Source organism: Oncorhynchus kisutch, linkage group LG1 (genome assembly GCF_002021735.2).
Source record: "Oncorhynchus kisutch isolate 150728-3 linkage group LG1, Okis_V2, whole genome shotgun sequence".
Lineage (NCBI taxonomy): Eukaryota > Metazoa > Chordata > Actinopteri > Salmoniformes > Salmonidae > Oncorhynchus > Oncorhynchus kisutch.
In genome coordinates, this window is record NC_034174.2 from 49,543,388 (window position 1) to 49,565,305 (window position 21,918).

Genomic DNA, 21,918 nt, shown 5'->3' on the forward strand with positions numbered 1-21,918 from the left:
CAAAACGGATGGCACTGTGATAAACTGCATCCAGTTTGCTGAGTAGAGTATTGGAAGCTATTTTGTAGATGACATCGCCGAAGTCTAGGATCGGTAGGATAGTCAGTTTTACTAGGGTAAGTTTGAGGGAAGGAGGCTTTGTTGCGAAATAGAAAGCCAACTCTAGATTTGATTTTGGATTTGATTTTGGATTGGAGATGTTTGATATGAGTCTGGAAGGAGAGTTTACAGTCTAGCCAGACACCTAGGTACTTATAGATGTCCACATATTCTAGGTCGGAACCATCCAGGGTGGTGATGCTAGTCGGGTGTGCGGGTGCAGGCAGCGAACGGTTGAAAAGCATGCATTTGGTTTTTACTAGCATTTAAGAGCAGTTGGAGGCCACGGAAGGAGTGTTGTATGGCATTGAAGCTCGTTTGGAGGTTAGATAGCACAGTGTCCAAGGAAGGGCCAGAAGTATACAGAATGGTGTCGTCTGCGTAGAGGTGGATCAGGGAATCACCCGCAGCAAGAGCAACATCATTAATATATACAGAGAAAAGAGTCGGCCTGAGAATTGAACCCTGTGGTACCCCCAGAGGTCCGGACAACAGGCCCTCCGATTTGACACACTGAACTGTGTCTGAGAAGTAGTTGATGAACCAGGAGACTCACTCATTTGACAAGCCTGAAACCAAGGCTGTTGAGTCTGCCGATAAGAATACGGTGATTGACAGAGTCGAAAGCCTTGGCCAGGTCGATGAAGATGGCTGCACAGTACTGTCTTTTATCGATGGCGGTTATGATATTGTTTACAGCTCTGTTTGCCATTACTACATACCCCTGTCCCTTCATTATTATTTGTGATTGTGCAACATGGAATTGTAACAGATGTTATGTGACCAATACAATAAGATTTGTTTAAATGGAATCCACAAAGATTCTTACTGTATGGTGATTGATTGCATGTCTACATCACTACAGCCTGCAGTGTATTTCTTTACTTCTCAACCATTGTTGCTTTTGTCAGTAAACATGTAATGATCAGAAAGATCATCAAGGACAACAACCACCCGAGCCACTGCCTGTTAACCCCGCTATTATCCAGAAGGTGAGGTCAGTACAGGTGCATCAAAGCGGGGACTGAGAGACTGAAAAACAGCTTTCTATCTCAAGGCCATCAAACTGTTAAACAGCCACCACTAACATTGAGTGGCTGCTGCCAACATACTGACTCAACTCCAGCCACTTTAATAATGGAAAAATTGATGTCAAAAATGTATCACTAGCCACTTTAAACAATGCCACTTAATACTGTATAATGTTTACATACCCTACATTACTCATCTCATTGTTAGGTTAGATTACTCGTTGGTTATTACTGCATTGTCGGAATTAGAAGCACAAGAATTCCGCTACACTCGCATTAACATCTGCTAACCATGTGTATGTGACAAATAAGATTTGATTTTGAAAAGGATTAGACTATACATGTACATCAGTTCACATAAGTTACTTGGTAAACAATATGAAAGGACTAGACTACATGTACATCAGTTCACATAAGTTACTTGGTAAACAATATGAAAGGACTAGACTACATGTACATCAGTTCACATAAGTTATTTGGTAAACAATATGAAAGGACTAGACTACATGTACATCAGTTCACATAAGTTACTTGGTAAACAATATGCCAAGCGATGTGCCAATCAGCCAAATGCACTTGATATTGATCCCACAACGGGTGTCTGGGGTGCTTTCTCATTAAGGGTCGGTTTTCCGGGCACAGATTAAGCCTCTGAAATTGCCAGTGTAGAAATCCCCTACAATAAACAATGTGTAGCCTATAATTATGTATTCAGTTTTATTCACACATAATAGACAATCAACACATTTTTATTGGTTTGGGACAACAATATTACAGACGAGACAAATTGTAGGCTATAACATGGGACACATTACAGTAACATCGAGATAAATACATTAACTCGGGGAAGTATTGGGACCCATTTGAATTTTCACCTTTTGTTAGGTTACAGCCTTATTCTAAAATTGATTAAATCTTTTTTTCCTCATCAATCTATACACAATATCCCATAATGACAAATAAAAAACACGATTTAGAAATTTTTGCACATGTATTAAATATTTTAAAAAGTGAAATATCACATTTACATAGTGTTCAGATCCTTTACTAAGTACTTTGTTGAAGGATTTACGGCAGCGATTACAGCCTCAATTATTCTTGGGTACGACGCTACAAGCTTGGCACACATGTATTTGGGGAGTTTCTCCCATTCTTCTCTGCGGATCCTCTCAACCTCTCTCAGGTTGTATGGGGAGCGTTGCTACACAGCTATTTTCAGGTCCCTCCAGAGATGTTTGATCCGGTTCAAGTCCTTGCTCTGGCTGGGCCACTCAAGGACATTCAGAGACTTGTCCCAAAGCCACTCCTGCGTTGTCTTGGCAGAGTACTTGGGTCATTGTCCTGTTGTAAGGTGAACATTCGCCCCAGTCTGAGGTCCTGAGGGGACTAGAGCAGGTTTCATCAATGATCTCTCTGTACTTTGTTCTGTTCATCTTTGACTAGTCTACCAGTCCATGCTGATGAAAAACATTCCCACAGCATGATGCTGCCACCACAATGCTTCACCGCAGGGGTGGTGTCAGGTTTCCTCTAGAAGTGACACATGGCATTCAGGCCAAAGAGTTCAATCTTGGTTTCATTAGACTAGAGAATCTTGTTTCTCATGGTCTGAGAGTCTTTAAGTGCCTATTTGCAAACTCCAAGTGGGCTTTCATGTGCTTTTTACTGAAGAGTGGCTTCTGTCTGGCAACTCTACCATAAAGGCCTGATTTGCCTGACTTACATAGGGACACTCAAAGTCAATCTTAAATGAATCACTCCTTATTGTCAGTAAGCTGGAAAGGTCACCATTTTTATTTTATTTTTATTTCACCTTTATTTAACCATGAAGGCCAGTTGAGAACAAGTTATAATTTATAACTGCGACCTGGCCAAGATAAAGTAAAGCAGTGCGACAAAAAACAACAACACAGAGTTACACATGGGAATAAACAAACATACAGTCAATAACACCATAGAAAAATGGATATGCAGTGTGTGCAAATGTAAGATTAGGGAGGTAAAGGCAATAAACAGGCCATAGTGGCGAAATAATTACAATTTAACATTAACACTGGAGTGATAGATGTGCAGATGATGATGTGCAAGTAGAGATACTTTGGTGCAAAAAATAAATAACATTATGGGGATGAGGTAGTTGGGTGGGCTATTTACAGGTGGGCTGTGTACAGGTGCAATGATCGGTAAGCTGCTCTGACAGCTGATGCTTATAGCTAGTGAGGGAGATATAAGTCTCCAGCTTCAGTGATTTTTGCAATTCGTTCCAGTCATTGGCAGCAGAGAACTGGAAGGAAAGGCTGCCAAAGGATGAGTTTGCTTTTGGGGATGACCAGTGAAATACACCTGCTGGAGCGCGTGCTAGGGGTGGGTGTTGCTATGGTGACCAGTGAGCTGAGATAAGGCGGTACCTAGCAAAGACTTATAGATGACCTGGAGCCAGTGGGTTTGGCGACAAATATGAAGTGAGGGCCAGCCAATGAGAGCATATAGGTCGCAGTGGTGGGTAGTATATGAGGCTTTGGTGACAAAACAGATGGCACTGTGATAGACTACATCCAGTTTGCTGAGTAGTGTTGGAGGCTATTTTGTAAATGACATCGCCGAAGTCAAGGATCGGTAGGATAGTTTTACGAGGGTAGTTTGGCAGTGTGAGTGAAGGAGGCTTTGTTTTGCGAAATAAGAAGCCGATTCTAGATTATATTTTTGATTGGAGATGCTTAATGTGAGTCTGGAAGGAGAGTTTGCAGTCTAACCAGACAGGTATTTGTAGTTGTCCACATATTCTAAGTCAGAACCGTCCAGAGTAGTGATGCTAGTCGGGCTGACAGATGCGGGCAGCGATCAGTTGAAGAGCATGCATTTAGTTTTACTAGCATTTAAGAGCAGTTGGAGGCCACAGAAGGAGTGTTGACTGGCATTGAAGCTCGTCTGGAGGTTTGTTAACACAGTGTCCAAAGAAGGGCCAGATGTATACAGAACGGTGACGTCTGCGAAGAGGTGGATCAGAGAATCACCCGCGGCATGAGCGGTATCATTGATATATGCAGAGAAAAGAGTCGGCCTGAGAATTGAACCCTGTGGCACCCCCATAGAGACTGCCAGAGGTCCGGGCAACCGGCCCTCAGATTTGACACACTGAACTCTATCTGAGAAGTAATCGGTGATCCAGGTGAGGCAGTCATTTTAGAAACCAAATCAAATCAAATCAAATGTTATTTGTCACATACACATGGTTAGCAGATGTTAATGCGAGTGTAGCGAAATGCTTGTGCTTCTAGTTCCGACAATGCAGTAATAACGAACAAGTAATCTAACTAACAATTCCAAAAAAACTACTGTCTTATACACAGTGTAAGGGGATAAAGAATATGTACATAAGGATATATGAATGAGTGATGGTACAGAGCAGCATAGGCAAGATACAGTAGATGATATCGAGTACAGTATATACATATGAGATGAGTATGTAAACCAAGTGGAGTAGTTAAAGTGGCTAGTGATACATGTATTACATAAGGATGCAGTCGATGATATAGAGTACAGTATCTACGTACGCATATGAGATGAATAATGTAGGGTAAGTAACATTATATAAGGTAGCATTGTTTAAAGTGGCTAGTGATATATTTACATCATTTCCCATCAATTCCCATGATTAAAGTGGCTGGAGTAGAGTCAGTGTCATTGACAGTGTGTTGGCAGTAGCCACTCAATGTTAGTGGTGGCTGTTTAACAGTCTGATGGCCTTGAGATAGAAGCTGTTTTTCAGTCTCTCGGTCCCAGCTTTGATGCACCTGTACTGACCTCGCCTTCTGGATGACAGCGGGGTGAACAGGCAGTGGCTCGGGTGGTTGATGTCCTTGATGATCTTTATGGCCTTCCTGTAGCATCGGGTGGTGTAGGTGTCCTGGAGGGCAGGTAGTTTGCCCCCGGTGATGCGTTGTGCAGACCTCACTACCCTCTGGAGAGCCTTACGGTTGAGGGCGGTGCAGTTGCCATACCAGGCGGTGATACATCCCGCCAGGATGCTCTCGATTGTGCATCTGTAGAAGTTTGTGAGTGCTTTTGGTGACAAACCGAATTTCTTCAGCCTCCTGAGGTTGAAGAGGCGCTGCTGCGCCTTCCTCACGATGCTGTCTGTGTGAGTGGACCAATTCAGTTTGTCTGTGATGTGTATGCCGAGGAACTTAAAACTTGCTACCCTCTCCACTACTGTTCCATCGATGTGGATGGGGGGGTGTTCCCTCTGCTGTTTCCTGAAGTCCACAATCATCTCCTTAGTTTTGTTGACGTTGAGTGTGAGGTTATTTTCCTGACACCACACTCCGAGGGCCCTCACCTCCTCCCTGTAGGCCGTCTCGTCGTTATTGGTAATCAAGCCTACCACTGTTGTGTCGTCCGCAAACTTGATGATTGAGTTGGAGGCGTGCATGGCCACGCAGTCGTGGGTGAACAGGGAGTACAGGAGAGGGCTCAGAACGCACCCTTGTGGGGCCCCAGTGTTGAGGATCAGCGGGGAGGAGATGTTGTTGCCTACCCTCACCACCTGGGGGCGGCCCGTCAGGAAGTCCAGTACCCAGTTGCACAGGGCGGGGTCGAGACCAAGGGTCTCGAGCTTGATGACGAGCTTGGAGGGTACTATGGTGTTGAATGCCGAGCTGTAGTCGATGAACAGCATTCTCACATAGGTATTCCTCTTGTCCAGATGGGTTAGGGCAGTGTGCAGTGTGGTTGAGATTGCATCATCTGTGGACCTATTTGGGCGGTAAGCAAATTGGAGTGGGTCAAGGGTGTCAGGTAGGGTGGAGGTGATATGGTCCTTGACTAGTCTCTCAAAGCACTTCATGATGACGGATGTGAGTGCTACGGGGCGGTAGTCGTTTAGCTCAGTTACCTTAGCTTTCTTGGGAACAGGAACAATGGTGGCCCTCTTGAAGCATGTGGGAACAGCAGACTGGTATAGGGATTGATTGAATATGTCCGTAAACACACCGGCCAGCTGGTCTGCGCATGCTCTGAGGGCGCGGCTGGGGATGCCGTCTGGGCCTGCAGCCTTGCGAGGGTTAACACGTCTAAATGTCTTACTCACTTCGTCTGCAGTGAAGGAGAGACCGCATGTTTTCGTTGCAGGCCGTGTCAGTGGCACTGTATTGTCCTCAAAGCGGGCAAAAAAGTTATTTAGTCTGCCTGGGAGCAAGACATCCTGGTCCGTGACTGGGCTGGGTTTCTTCCTGTAGTCCGTGATTGACTGTAGACCCTGCCACATGCCTCTTGTGTCTGAGCCGTTGAATTGAGATTCTACTTTGTCTCTGTACTGGCGCTTAGCTTGTTTGATAGCCTTGCGGAGGGAATAGCTGCACTGTTTGTATTCAGTCATGTCACCAGACACTTTGCCCTGATTAAAAGCAGTGGTTCGCGCCTTCAGTTCCACACGAATGCTGCCATCAATCCACGGTTTCTGGTTAGGGAATGTTTTAATCGTTGCTATGGGAACGACATCTTCAACGCACGTTCTAATGAACTCGCACACCGAATCAGCGTATTCGTCAATGTTGTTATCTGACGCAATACGACCAAGGCTGTAGTGTCTGCCGATAAGAATGTGGTGTTTGACAGAGTCGAAAGCCTTGGCCAGGTCGATGAAGAAGGCATCACTGTACTGTCTTTTATCGATGGCGGTTATGATATCGTTTAGGTCCTTGAGTGTGGCAGACGTGCACCCATGACCAGCTCAGAAACCAGATTGCATAACGGAGAAGGTACGGTGGGATTCGAAATGGTCGGTGATCTGTCTGTTAACTTGGCTTTCGAAGACTTTAGAAAGGCAGGGCAGGGTAGATATAGGTTTGTAACAGTTTGGGTCTAGAGTGTCTCCCCCTTTGAAGAGGGGGATGACCGCGGCAGCTTTCCAATCTTTAGGGATCTTAGATGATACGAACGAGAGGTTGAACAGGCTAGTAATAGGGGTTGCAACAATTGTGGCGTATAATTTTAGGAAGAGAGGATCCAGATTGTCTAGCCCAGCTGATTTATATGGGTCCAGAATTTGCTTGGGCAAGTTGTTGCAAGGGGTACAGAGCTGTTGGCCGGGGTTGGGGTAGCCAGGTGGAAAGCATGGCCAGCTGTAGAGAAATGCTTATTAAAATTCTCGATTATCATAGATTTATCGGTGGTGACGGTGTTTCCTAGCCTCAGTGCAGTGGGCAGCTGGGAGGAGGTGCTCTTATTCTCCGTGGACTTTACATTGTCCCAAAACTTTTTGGAATTTGTGCTACAGGATACAGATTTCTGTTTGAAAAAGCTAGCCTTTGCTTTCCTAACTGACTCTGTATATTGGTTCCTTCCCTGAAAAGTTGCATATCGCAGGGGCTATGTGATGCAAATGCAGTACACCACAGGATGTTTTTGTGCTGGTCAAGAGCAGTCAGGTCTGGAGTGAACCAAGGGCTATATCTACAGTCAAACTTAGATGCATAAGTACTGGTCTGAAGTGAGTTCTAAAAGGGTATTCCTTACATAGTCTTATATACTGCTATCTAAACCTACATCAACATGATTCCTTGGATTGGTTCCTACATGTGACTGGCTTAACTTAAAGTACATATTGTGGGAGTTATGCCAGATGTGTGCCTTTCCAAATCATGTCCAATCAATTGAATTTACCACAGGTGGACTCCAAAAAAGTTGTAGAAACATCTCAAGGATGATCAATGGAAACAGGATGCACCTGAGCTCAATTTCGAGTCTCATAGCGAAGGGTCTGAATACTTATGTATATAAGGCATTTCTGTTTTTAATTTTTTATTCATGTGCAAAAAAATCTAAAAACCTGTGGAAAAAGTCAAGGGGTGTGAATGCTTTACGAAGGCAGTGTATGTTGTCGCAAGTAGGATATTAAACTTATTTATGTCAGCAATTTTGCACATGTAGGTCTATGTCATTTGATACAGCTGTTTTACATTTTTAAATAGTCATCCACCCAAAACAGTAAACATGCAGTGAAAACAACCAATGATAGGTGGTGACATCAACCATTTCTGAGCATGTAGTGCTTTTTGCTTCTAAAATAAACAGAAGGTGGTCTCCCACAATGCTTTAGCTCCAACTTGAAGTTGCAGTTGGTGAGGAGCAACTGCAGAAATTTCCTGTCGAAAGTTCATAACCTTTGATCACATGGTTGTAAAGGTCATGCAGTTGACATGTAGGTGGTGGGTCGTAGCTAGCCCTTGATCATGACTACGTGCCATTACATTACACACTAGAGTCATTGGACAAAGGCGTCTTCTGTGCGTGGGAGTTTTGTTGAGAGCCCTGATGCTTGGTCTGAACATTAACATGCATCACTTGTGGTATGGTTTTGGAAGCATAAGGACCTTATTTTTGATGTCAGCGAGCAAAAAAAAAAAGTTACATTGATACACAACTTTATAGGGTTAGTGTTCCCACACGGCCATATCGCCATGTTACAGTGTGTGTTTACGGAAGACAGACGGAAGACAAAAGGACCACCTGTGCTAATTAGCTATCTAGTATGCCGCAGAAATCTGTTGTACCTGAAAAATACTGTAGGCTGCAACTGTGCCAAAGCCAGTTAAAACAGTGTACAGTAAGTGTATATTTTGGATTTGTGAAATTATTTTGATGATGTATGAAAGTAAAAGGCTGTATGAAAGTAAAAGGCTTTAGGTTTCTAGAACCATATCGTAATTGAGAGAGATCAGAGAGAGAGAGACACAGCTGCATGTGAGCTCCTGCATTTATCATCATGTTTTTACAAAAAGATAAAAATCTCTCTGCTTTAGTTTTCAAGATGATCTATCTCTGCCAAGGGAAGAGCTGGTTTTTACATATTGTGTATATTTATTTATTCTGAACACATTTCCTTTTGTTGGCAATGTCAATTCTTGCAATTTTTTTCTAAATACTTTTATGTTTCGCTAGCTAGACAGGAAAACGCCTCGGTAAGTACTAAATTGTAAACAAATCAAAACTCATGTACTATCCATGGCACTATCTCTGCTGATCATGTCTGTGAATCACTTGATCCATATCTAATGTGGTAGATAGATAGCAATAGAGGGTTGGAGGAGGTGAGATGATGCGAAAGCGTAAGTATGGCGCAGTGAAGAGCGCTCGGAGGTTGAGCCAGTCCAAGATGAAGTGGGACTACTTGCAGCGACAGGTGTAGTGGAGACTTCCAATGTTTGCCCTGAGAATCCTACCAGAAAGGATTTGAGACCGGTAGGAGTGAGATTGTCTGGATTCCTGCTTTTTGACCGACCCATACATTGTGTCAGGCTGGGTAAAGGACAAACTGGCAATGGTTACATCTGTGAACATTTCGAGAAGTGGAATTGCTTCAATTTGTTTGAGTATCCGCCTCCCAGAAGAAGCAGGTGCTGTGAGTCACGTGGCTCGGGGCTCAACCTATGGCAGTGCTTTGCTCTCCGGAGCAGGGCGGTGCTGAAAGTGTTGTAGCGTTGAGTTTGTATGGGGGATACAAGCATTCCAACTCTGCAGATTTTGCTGGGAAGAAACAGAATTGTTAGACCATTTATTTTTGGTATTTAGCTTGTTATCAGTCGCAGGTTTAGGAATGCAAATGTTCTAACTCTGCAAATAGCACTGTGGGTGATTTTAAAAAGTCATAGTCAATTTCTCAATAATATCAATTTTGGACTCATCAGACCAAAGGACAGATTTCCACTGGTCTAATGTCTATTGCTCCTGTTTCTTGGCCCAAGCAAGTATCTTATTATTATTATTATTGGTGTCCTTCAGTAGTGGTTTCTTAACATCAATTCCACCACAAATGCCTGATTCACGCAGTCTCTGAACAGTTGATGTTGAGATGTGTCTGTTACTTGAACTCCGTGAAGCATTTATTTGGGCTGCAATCCGAGGTGCAGTTAATTGCCGATTTCTGTGGCTGGTAACTCTAATGAACTTATCCTCTGGGTCTTTCTTTCCTGTGACGGTCCTCATGAGAGCCAGTTTTATCATAACGCTTCATGGTTTTTGCAACTGCACTTGAAGAAACTTTCAAAGTTCTTGAAATGTTCCAGATTGTCTGACCTTCATGTCTGGAAGTAATGATGGACTGTCATTTCTCTTTGCTTATTTCAGCTGTACTTCTATATACCACCCCTACCTTGTCACAACACACCTGATTAGCTGAAACGCATTAAGAAGAAAATAACTTCCACAAGTTAACTTTTAACAAGGCACATTAATTCAAATGCATTCCAGGTGACTACCTCATGGAGCTAGTTGAGAGAATGCCAAAAATGTGTGAAGCTGTTATCATCTGTCCTTTGGTCTGATGAGTCCAAAATTGATATTATTGATAAATTGGCTACTTTGAAGTATCTCAGATATAAATATACTTATATTTAACACATTTTTTTGGTTACTACATGATTCCATATGTGTTATTTTATAGTGTTGATGTCTTAACTATTATTCTACAATGTAGAAAATAGTAAAAATAAAGAAAAACCATGGAATGAGTAGGTGTGTCCAAACTTTTGACTGGTACTGTATATGTTTTTTGCAATTCGTATGATATGTTACGAATCCAATTTGTACTATATGCAAACAAATGTGTTGTGCTTAAGATCCTGGAGTGCATCTTGAAGTACCAGTACTTTAGTTTCCACTTCTGCTGATAGCATCCCAACCCACCATATTTCAGCCTGCACAAGCCCTGTGATATGTGTTAGCCAACTGAAAACCGATCTCCTCATTGGCACAACTCTGCTTAGATCGCCATTTTTTCATTTACTTGTTTAGCGAGCTGGTTAATGCTGTCACTACTGGCAAGTACTGAGCTAGCCTAGCTAGCTAGCAATATTTAGCTATTAATGTTAATTATAAACTGTGTGGTTCAAGCCCTGAATGCTGATTGGCTGACAGCCGTGGTATATTATACCGTATACTGGTATGACAACTTTTATTTTTACTGCTCTTTTTACATTGGTAACCAGTTTATAATGACAATAAGCCACCTCAGGGATTTGTGGTATATTGTCAATATACCACGACTAAGTGCTGTGTCCAGGCACTCCACGTTGTGTCGTGCCCATATACCACACACCCTCGGGCCTTATTGCTTAACCTGGCTTCCAAAAGCACCCGACCTCAACCCAATTGAGAAGGTTTGGGATGAGTTGGACCGCAGACTGAAGGATAAGCAGCCAACAAGTGCTCAGCATATGTGGGAACTCCTTCAAGACTGTTGGAAAAGCATTCCAGGTGAAGCTTGTTGAGAAAATACCAAGAGTGTGCAAAGCTGTCAAGGCAAAGGGTGGCTACTTTGAAGATTCTAAAATATATTTTGATTTGTTTAATACTTTTTTGGTTACTACATGATTCCATATGTGTTTTTTCCTATTTGTGATGTCTTCACTATTATTCTACAATGTAGAAAATTGTACAAATAAAGAAAAACCCTTGAATGAGTAGGTGTGTCCAAACTTTTGACTCTTACTGTATACCGAACAAAAATATAAATGCAACCATTGTTGGACCCATATTTCACGAGCTGAAATAAAATAAAACATCCCATATACACAGAAAACGCTTATTTCTCTCAAATTTGTTTACATCCCTGTTAGTGAGAATTTCTCCTTTACCAAGATTATCCACCCACCTGACAGGTGACATATCAAGAAGCTGAATAAACAACATGATCATTACACAGGTGCACCTTGTGCTGGGGGACAATAAAAGGCCACTCTAAAATGTGCAGTTTTGTCAAACACAATGTCATAGATGTCTCAAGTTTTGAAGGAGCGTGCAATTGGCATGCTGACTGCAGAATATCCACCAGAGCTGTTGCCAGATAATGTAATGTTTATTTTTCTGCCATAGCCGCCTCCAATGTCGTTTTAGAGGATTTGGCAGTACGTCCAACCGGCCTCACAAGTGCAAACCACGTGTAACCATGCCAGCCCAGCAGTTTAATGAAGTAGCCTACAAGTTGCTGCAGTTCCTTCTCACCAACTACACCATGCAGCCATCGCCTGTTTTTGGTTTACCCATGCACACGTGACCAAATACATGACTGAAACAGGCACCAACTTTGCCTTTATTCTAAAAGCTACAGGGGAGACACATGAAAGTGATCTTTAACAAATGAATTGTACACCTGTTATGTTTTAAGTTTATGAGTGTGTGAGTTATAGATTTAATTTATTTTGACATTTAGAAAGAAAAACTTTTATGAACAATAGCAGGTATGTTGACACTGCCATGTTGGTCTGAGCCAATGACTGTATATATGAAAGAACAAAGCCATCGATCACGTGACACCGTTCGTTACACTGTGGAAAAAGTACCCAATTGTCACTCTTGAGTAAAAGTAAAGATACTTTAATAGAAAATGACTCAAGTAACGGTGAAAGTCATCCAGTAAAATACTACTTGAGTAAAAGTACTTGGTTTTAAATATACTTAAGTATAAAAAGTAAATATATAAATAATTTCTAATTCCTTATATAAAGCACTTGACATCCTTTTTTTTAAGGATAGCCAGGGGCATGCTCCAACACTCAGACATAATTTACAAACGAAGCATGTGTTTAATGAGTCTGCCAGATCAGAGGCAGTAGGGATGACCATTGATGTTCTCTTGATAAGTGTGTGAATTAGGCAATTGTCCTGTTGTGCTAAACATTCTAAATGTAACGAGTACTTTGGGGTGTCAGGGAAAATGTATGGAGTAAAAAGTACATAATTTCTTCAGGAATGAAGTGAAGTAAAAGTTGTCAAAAACATAAACAGTAAAGGTAAGTCGAGATACCCCCAAAAACGACTTAAGTAGTACTTTCAAGTATTTTTACTTACACACGTTAAACCACTGAAGAATCAAAAGTGCATTGAAGCCAAATGAAGTTAGTTAACCTCTATGGGATCAGTCCCCCCACAGGACATATATCTGATATTGTCAGAAAGCTTAAATTCTTGTTAATCTAACTGTACCTTCCGATTTACAGTAGCTATTACAGTGAAATAATACCATGCTATTGTTTGAGGAGAGTGCACAATTATGAACTTAAATGTACTAATAAACCAATTAGGCACATTTGGACAGTATTGATACAACATTTTGAACATATATGCAATGGTTCATTGGATCAGTCTAAAACCTTGCTGCCATCTAGTGGCCAAAATCTAAATTGTGCCTGGGCTGGAATAATACATTATGGCATTTCTCTTGCATTTCAAAGATGACAGTAAACATACATGTTTTTTTCTTTGTATTATCTTTTACCCGATCTAATGTGTTAAATTCTCTTACATTAATTTAACATTTCCACAAACTTTAAAGTGTTTCCTTTCATATGTTATCAAGAATATGCATATCCTTGCTACAGGCAGTTAGATTTGGATATGTTATTTTAGGCTAAAATTGAGAGAAAAAAATAGTTCTTAATATGGTGTCTCATGGAGACGTAACATGTGCATTTTGAGCTACTCCAGGAAGTGACATTGCAGGCTAGCTCATTGAGTAACTCAATTGAATGCCGACTGGGGTACTGCAGGCTGCCATTAGCAACTAAATAATCCTAAAAACTTATTCTGTGTGCGATTAAAAAATATATAGGTTAAATGACATACATCTGGTGTATTCGAATGCATTATTGGTACCATGATTGTCTTCTAAAGATATTTGTATTTACATGAAGATTGACCACGAAGATTACAATATTTCCATTCACTTTAATGGATGGGGGATCCTGTTTTCGGCTAACGATGCTTGCAGTACCGCAGTCGTTCTCCTCTGGGTTGTTGTTGTCATTCACCAAAAATTGAGACCTCTGCAAAAACGTCAAAATTAATTACAGATGTGTTTTCTTGTTTCTTCGATGAATTCAGACTATTTTGAGGAGGTGTATACTAGCTATTTTGTTGCCACATGCCGCAAGAGGGACAAACAGTAATGTTGCCTAGTATGCGGGCGGGCGCTCTTAACCTAACTACTCGAACACACCCAATGCGTGCAGTGTGCACCCATCCATGAAAATCGAGTTAAGAGTAATTATCTTGGGCAAATGTAATTAGCATTCAGTACTAGTTTAATCAGAATTATTGGAGACGGTCAAGGGTCTTTATTTAGACTATCTAATTTCTTACATGGGATAGAGTAATTAATCAAATGAAAAACAATATATTGCAGAAATCAGAATACTCAAAATTGAAATCGTAATTGTAGCACTGTAATGTTATAAATCAGAAAACTAATTATTACTGTAGTTTACGAAGTTTATCAAACAAAAATACCTTTAATAACTTACTCTGGCCACCAGAGGGAAACCTTTGCTTGTATACAGCCCATGAAATGACACAATGGGGCTCCAGTTTGCTCCTCACAGTAGTAGTATAAAGCAAGGTATAGGTTTCCATTAGTGTCATTCCATGCCGACATTTATACACATTGCATTTATACCCATTGGGTAAATGGGATAACATTGGCTACTGTTGTTTGACTTCTTATAAGAAATTGAACTGGAACAGGAATGAAAATGTGATGTTGACAAAAGTGCCAAAAAATATTTAGCTCCTCCCTCTCAAATATTGTAGTGCCCTTAACCCAACACCTATAGTGACCTCATTAAGAGGTTCAACGCTCTTGGCGCAACGGCAAAGGAAGGGCTCAATTTAATCCGTAGCGCTGAAGAACCGTTTTATAGTGTGATTGACCAATTTAAAGGCAATGTTCCAGCGGTCGTGGAGACTGCATTCACAGTAAAGGCTGCATATGTCAGCTCAATCGGAAATTACCTTTAAATGTGAGAGTCGCTGGACCCGAGTTTGAGTCCCAGTCGTGGCTACCCCCTGAATTTGCTACAATATTATTCTTCGTTGTGGGGTTCAATAAAATATAAAGATAAAAGGCCTAACTAATCATGAAAAATATTTCTAACCATTTCAAAGGGAAATTGGGCAGACATGCATGTTTTTCCAACCTCTTGGTTTTTCTCATATCTAAATTCTGAATTTTAAATTAAGAGCCCTCTGTTTATGCATAAACTGTTTTATGTTTTTTAAATAAAACATTTACATTTGAAGTACAGGTTATTTTACATTTGTAAAATGTGGTCAATGCAAATGTAAAATGTGGTCAATGCAAATGTAAAATGTGGTCAATGCAAATGTAAAATGTGGTCAATGCAAAACTATTTTATTGCAATAATTTGCATAGGTCTGCTTAAAGAACCTTACATCCTTTATTCACGATTTTATACAATTCTTTAGAGAATAACAATTTATATAAAGGTCTCGTTTTTCATCCATGCTCATGCTTGCGGCCAAGACTGAAGGCAAACGAGAGTCGTCTTTGGGGTGTGGTTTGATGTGGGTGTTTCTTGGGTGTGTCTTTGTCATTCAATCACGACAAACAATTGCAGCAATGAGTACAGCGAGGTAAACTAAGCTAGCTTTGCTATGGAGAAAACAAAGTTGAGGGCTTGACTCGCCATCTTAAGATGGTCAACGAATTCAATTCTATGTGTAGGCTAAAGCCTGCACTAACCTTGTGTTCAGTAGTGGAAAAGTTGAGGTAAAGTAAAGATACCTTAATAGACAATGACTCAAGTAAAAGTGAAACTCACCCAGTAAAATAATACTTGAGTAAAAGTCTAAAAGTATCCCACTTTAAAATGTACTTAAGTACAGTGGTGGAAAATGTTCTCAATTGTCATACCTGAGTAAAATTTAAAATAAAAGCTATACATAAAATTCCTTACATAAAGCAAACCAGACGGCACAGTTGTTTATTACATTTTTTATTTACGGACAGCCAGGGGTACACTCCAACACTCAGACATAATTTACAAATGCAGTATTTGTGTTTAGTGAGTCCACCAGATCAGAGGAAGAAGGGATGACAATGCGTTATATTGATAGGTGTGAATTGGACCATATTGTCCTGCCTGAGCATTCGAAATGTAACAAGTACTTTTGGGTGTCAGGGAAAATGTATGGGAGTAAAAAGTATATTTTCTATAGAAATGTAGTGGAGTAAAAAGAAAAGTTCTCAAAAATATAAATAGTAAAGTAAACTACAGATACCCCAAAAAACAACTTAAGTAGTACATTAAAGTATTTTTACTTAAGTACTTTACACTTTTGCTTGTGTTTAGCCAAGCTGACAGCAGCTAGCTAGCATAGCTTTTTAATAGCTGCAGCTGGTTATCCTCCTAGCTGATATGTCGCTGTCAAAATCAGTTATTGCAACATGGCAAGAGCCAGTGTCTGGAATGTGTTTCATAAGACACTCGTTCTACAACGCCTTGCTACCAAAGTAGCTTGCAAATTAGTTTCAACGTTTCATCATGTCATGTAAATACATGTTACCGTGGAAATGATATCGACTACTGCGAGTTGAATGCCCGAGGTCTTCAGTCAGCTCAGCTGTCCTACAACACAATATTCTATAACTGGATGGTTTTGTCTCATCTCTCCTCATGTCCGCTGTTAGATCTTTCCCGGGAGAAAAATCCCAGAACTAATATCCCTACAGGTGTAGGATTAGATTCAGGCCGGTGACGCCGTTACACTATGTAACCAACTGTGACATGTTGTTCTATCGCCCTGAGTTGGTTTGGGTTTGTTGTAACCGGTTATAGTCAGAAATCAGTAGTACCACCATAGAAAGTCTCCAAAGTGCTGCCTCCATACAGGTATCTGTGAACATATAGTCACTGTTCTATTACCAATAGCAGTTAGAATAGGTCATATCTGACACAAACAGATACTATGTTGAAGTTTGAACGGGTCAGACTAAACCTACCTAATTCTGTTCTCCCCATCGACAACCGTTGGTGAGGAGGCAAGAGGTGAGGTCTTTGCCAGAGCCCCATTGATGGGCATAGCAGCGTAGATCAGCTCCTCGGTCGGTCGTCCGTCAGGTCGGTCGCATGCGCACACACAGAGCACTGGTTGCATTATCAATAATGGTTAAGATTAGCCTGGTGGAACCAACCTGATCGCTGCGTTCACCTTTCTATTTCACTTCAGATATCATCAAATGTCAAGTGAAATAGAATGGTGAACACAGCAATCAGACTGGTTCCACCAGGCTACATTATGCCCATGGGCTTCATATGCATCTAAGAAGTAGAAAATAAGAACCAAATAATGTCAGTATAGATAAATGTTTCCCAATTGGGTTTTCAAATGTATCAAAGGAATGAAGTGGTTTACCTTCTGTATTTGTACAAATGATGAGCCTGTGAAAGTTGTTGATACTGACAAGTGAATGTTTCTGGACGGATACTTGCCAATATGTGGCTGACTGATCAAATTCATAGGAATGCTCACTGCGAGGGCTGGTCTGCAAGATACTGATGAGGGCCCCTCCCACCCATCTCTTGAACAACTGCAGCAGGCAATCTTTCGAGGTGGTGTTAACTGGGAGGACCTGTGACGGGGTGATGTGATCGACAGCCAAGTGGTAAATTGCATTTTGTTCGAAAGAAAGGAAAAAACTTTTTGCTAATGCACTTCACAACCAAAATTTGTCTACTAGTTCTAACTGGCCTACTACTTTATCAAGCCAGGTATTTTGTTATAAAACTTTTCGCATGACACACAGTACTTGTCGTTGTTGATGAAGCTGTTAGTGACCCTAATTACTGTCTTGATGACACTAACAGAGGCCTCGTGATTATGTGTCCTTTTCAAAGGGAGTCGAGAGAGACTGGCAACAACGGAGGTGTGATAAAGGGTACTTGTGTCGCATGACACACTTTTATTATGAGGCTTGCCTGACATGCTGTGAAAGTAGCAAGTGAACAGTGAATTCAAATATTTTTGAAGGTCGATGAACCATTGCATCCACATTTCTGGACATGTTACCTTTACTCCTTCTGGTAGGTTCCAGCATCCGTTCATGTCCAGGGGATCAGTTTGGCACCCAGCTGTGCACTTTATCAAACTGAAAAAACAGGATCAACGATTGTCATCATCCCTCAATTATAAACATAGTTTGAGAAACAACGTAATCTTTTTTGGAAACTAATTCTATGCTTTTCAGATGTAGACTGACTGGCTCCAAATTGGATTAGATTTTGGCCAGTGACGCTGTTACACTATGTAACCAACTGTGACATGTTTTACTATGGCCCTGGGTTGGTTTGGGTTTGTTGTACAGTGTTGTAGTCAGACATGACTTAGCTAGTACCACCACACCTATATACAAAATATACAGTTGAAGTCACACCTTAGCCAAATACATTTAAACTCAGTTTTTCACAATTCCTGACATTTAATCCGAGTAACAATTCCCTGTCTTAGGTCAGATAGGATCACTACTTTATTTTAAGAATGTGAAGTGTCAGAATAATAGTAGAGAGAATGATTTATTTCAGCTTTTATTTTGTTCATCATATTCCCAGTGGGCCAGAAGTTTACATAACTCAATTAGTATTTGAGGTATGTAAGAGATGACAGAGATGGCCGCCTCGCTTCGCGTTCCTAGGAAACGATGCAGTATTTTGTTATTTCTTACATTGGTACCCCAGGTAATCTTAGGTTTTATTACATACAGTTGGGAGGAACTATTGGATATAAGAGCAACGTCAACTCACCATCATTACGACCAGGAATACGACTTTCCCGAAGCGGATCCTCTGTTTTGCCCACCACACAGAACAATGGATCGGATCCCAGCCGGCGAACCAAAACAACGATGCTGTAAAAGGGGCAGAAGAAGTAGTCTTCTGGTCAGGCTCCGGAGACGGGCACATCGCCCACCGCTCCCGAGCATATTACTTGCCAATGTCCAGTCTCTTGACAACAAGGTAGATGAAATCCGAGCAAGGGTAGCATTCCAGAGAGACATAACAGACTATAACGTTCTTTGCTTCACGGAAACATGGCTCACTCGAGACACGCTATCGGAGTCGGGTACAGCCAGCTGGTTTCTTCACACATCACGCCAACAGAAACAAGCATCTTTCTGGTAAGAAGAAGGGTGGGGGGGTATGCCTTATGATTAACGAGACGTGGTGTGATCATAACAACATACAGGAACTCAAGTCCTTCTGTTCACCTGACTTAGAATTCCTCACAATCAAATGTCAACCGCATTATCTACCAAGAGAATAATCACAGCCGCATATATTCCCCCCCAAGCAGACACATCGATGGCCCTGAACGAACTTAATGTAAACTGGAAACCACATATCCTGAGGCTGCATTCATTGTAGCTGGGGAGGCTAATATGACAGAATACAAACAGTGTAGGTATTCCCTCCGAAAGGCAATCAAACAAGCTAAGCGTCAGTATAGAGACAAAGTAGTCGCAATTCAACGGCTCAGACACAAGAGGTATGTGGCAGGGTCTACAGTCAATCATGGATTACAAAAAGAAAACCAGACCCGTCGCGCATCACGATGTCTTGCTCCCAGACAGACTAAACAACTTTTTTTGCTCGCTTTGAGGACAATACAGTGCCACTGACACGGCCCACTACCAAAACCTGCGGACTCTCCTTCACTGCAGCCGACGTGAGTAAAACATTTAAGCGTGTTAACCCTCGCAAGGCTTCAGGCCCAGACAGCATCCCCAGCCGCGTCCTCAGAGCGCAGACCAGCTGGCTGGTGTGTTTACGGACATATTCAATCAACCCTTATCCCAGTCTGCTGTTCCCACATGCTTCAAGAGGGCCACCATTGTTCCTGTTCCCAAGAAAGCGAAGGTAACTGAGCTAAACGACTACTGCCCCGTAGCACTCACTTCCGTCATCATGAAGTGCTTTGAGAGACGAGTCAAGGACCATATCACCTCCACCCTACCTGACACCCTAGACCCACTCCAATTTGCTTACCGCCCCAATAGGTCCACAGACGACGCAATCTCAACCACACTGCCCTAACCCATCTAAACAAGAGGAATACCTATGTGAGAATGCTGTTCATCGACTACAGCTCAGCGTTTAACACCATAGTACCCTCCAAACTCGTCTCGACCCCCTGTGCAACTGGGTACTGGACTTCCTGACGGGCCGCCCCCAGGTGGTGAGGGTAGGTAACAACATCTCCACCCCGCTGATCCTCAACACTGGGACCCCAGAAGGGTGCGTTCTCAATCCTCTTCTGTACTCCCTGTTCACCCACGACTGCGTGGCCATGCACGCCTCCAACTCAATCATCATGTTTGCAGACAACACTACAGTGGTAGGCTTGATTACCAACAACGACAAGACGGCCTACAGGGAGGAGGTGAGGGCTCTCGGCGTGTGGTGTCAGGAAAATCAGGAAACAGCAGAGGGAGCACCCCCCTATCGCAATCGACGGGACAGTAGTGGAGAGGGTAGTAAGTTTGAAGTTCCTCGGCGTACACATCACGGACAAACTGAATTGGTCCACCCACACAGACAGCATGGTGAAAGCAGCACCTCTTCAACCTCAGGAGGCTGAAGAAATTTGGCTTGTCACCAGAAGCACTCACAAACCTTTACAGATGCACAATCGAGACCATCCTGTCGGGCTGTATCACCGCCTGGTACGGCAACTGCTCCGTCCACAACCGTAAGGCTCTCCAGAGGGTAGTGAGGTCTACACAACGCATCACCGGGGGCAAACTACCTGCCCTCCAGGACACCTACACCACCCGATGTCACAGGAAGTCCAAGAAGATCATCAAGGACAACAATCCCCCGAGCCACTGCCTGTTCACCCCGCTATCATCCAGAAGGCGAGGTCAGTACAGGTGCATCAAAGCAGGGACCGAGAGACTGAAAAACAGCTTCTATCTCAAGGACATCAGACTGTTAAACAGTCACCACTAACATTGAGTGGCTGCTGCCAACATACTGACTCAACTCCAGCCACTTTAATAATGGAAAAATTGAAACTTTAAACAATGCCACTTCATATAATGTTTACATACCCTACATTACTCATCTCATATGTATATACTGTACTCTATACCATCTACTGCATCTTGCCATCTTGATGTAATACATGTTTCACTAGCCACTTTAAACAATGCCACTTCATGTAATCATTCATATATTTTTACGTACATATTCTTAATTCCTTTACACTTGTGTGTATAAGGTAGTTGTTGTGAAATTGTTAGGTTAGATGACTCGTTGGTTATTACTGCATTGTCGGAACTAGAAGCACAAGCATTTCGCTGCACTCGCATTAACATCTGCTAACCACGTGTATGTGACAAATAAAATTTGATTTGGTAGCATTGCCTTTAAATTGTTTAACTTGGGTCAAATGTTTTGGGTAGTCTTCCACAAGCTTCCCACAATAAGTTGGGTGAATTTTGGCCTATTCCTCCTGGCAGCTGGTGAAACTGAGTCAGGTTTGTGGGCCTCCTTGCTCGCACACAAATTTCCTATAGGAATGAGGGCTTTGTGATGGCCAACTCCAATGCCTTGACTTTGTTGTCCTTAAGCCATTGTGCCACAACGTTGGAAGTATGCTTGGGGTCATTCTCCATTTGGAAGACCAATTTGCGACCAAGCTTTAATGTCTTGAGATGTTGCTTCAATATATCGACATAATTTTCCTCTCTCATGATGCCATCTATTTTGTGAAGTGCACCAGTCTCTCCTGCAGCAAAGCACCCCCACAACATGATGCTGCCACCCCTGTGCTTCACGGTTGGGATGGTGTTCTTCGGCTTGGCACACATTTTAATTTAAATGGATTCCAGGTGACTACCTCATGAAGCTGGTTAAGGGTCTGCAAAGCTGCCATCAAGGCAAAGTGTGACTACTTTGAAGAATCTGATTTGTTTAACACTTTTTTGGTTACTACA

At 42.0% G+C, this 21,918-nt stretch overlaps 1 long non-coding RNA gene across 1 annotated transcript; it reads right to left on the reverse strand.

Moving 5' to 3' along the window:
- Positions 1 to 15,903: 15,903 nt before the first annotated feature.
- On the reverse strand, positions 15,904 to 19,095 carry LOC109898591 (uncharacterized). Its single transcript, XR_002256376.2, has 4 exons — positions 18,725 to 19,095; positions 17,994 to 18,072; positions 16,927 to 17,556; positions 15,904 to 16,820 (listed from the first exon to the last, which is right to left on the reverse strand). It is a non-coding gene; the product is annotated as an uncharacterized LOC109898591 (long non-coding RNA).
- Between the last annotated feature and the right edge of the window lie 2,823 nt (positions 19,096 to 21,918).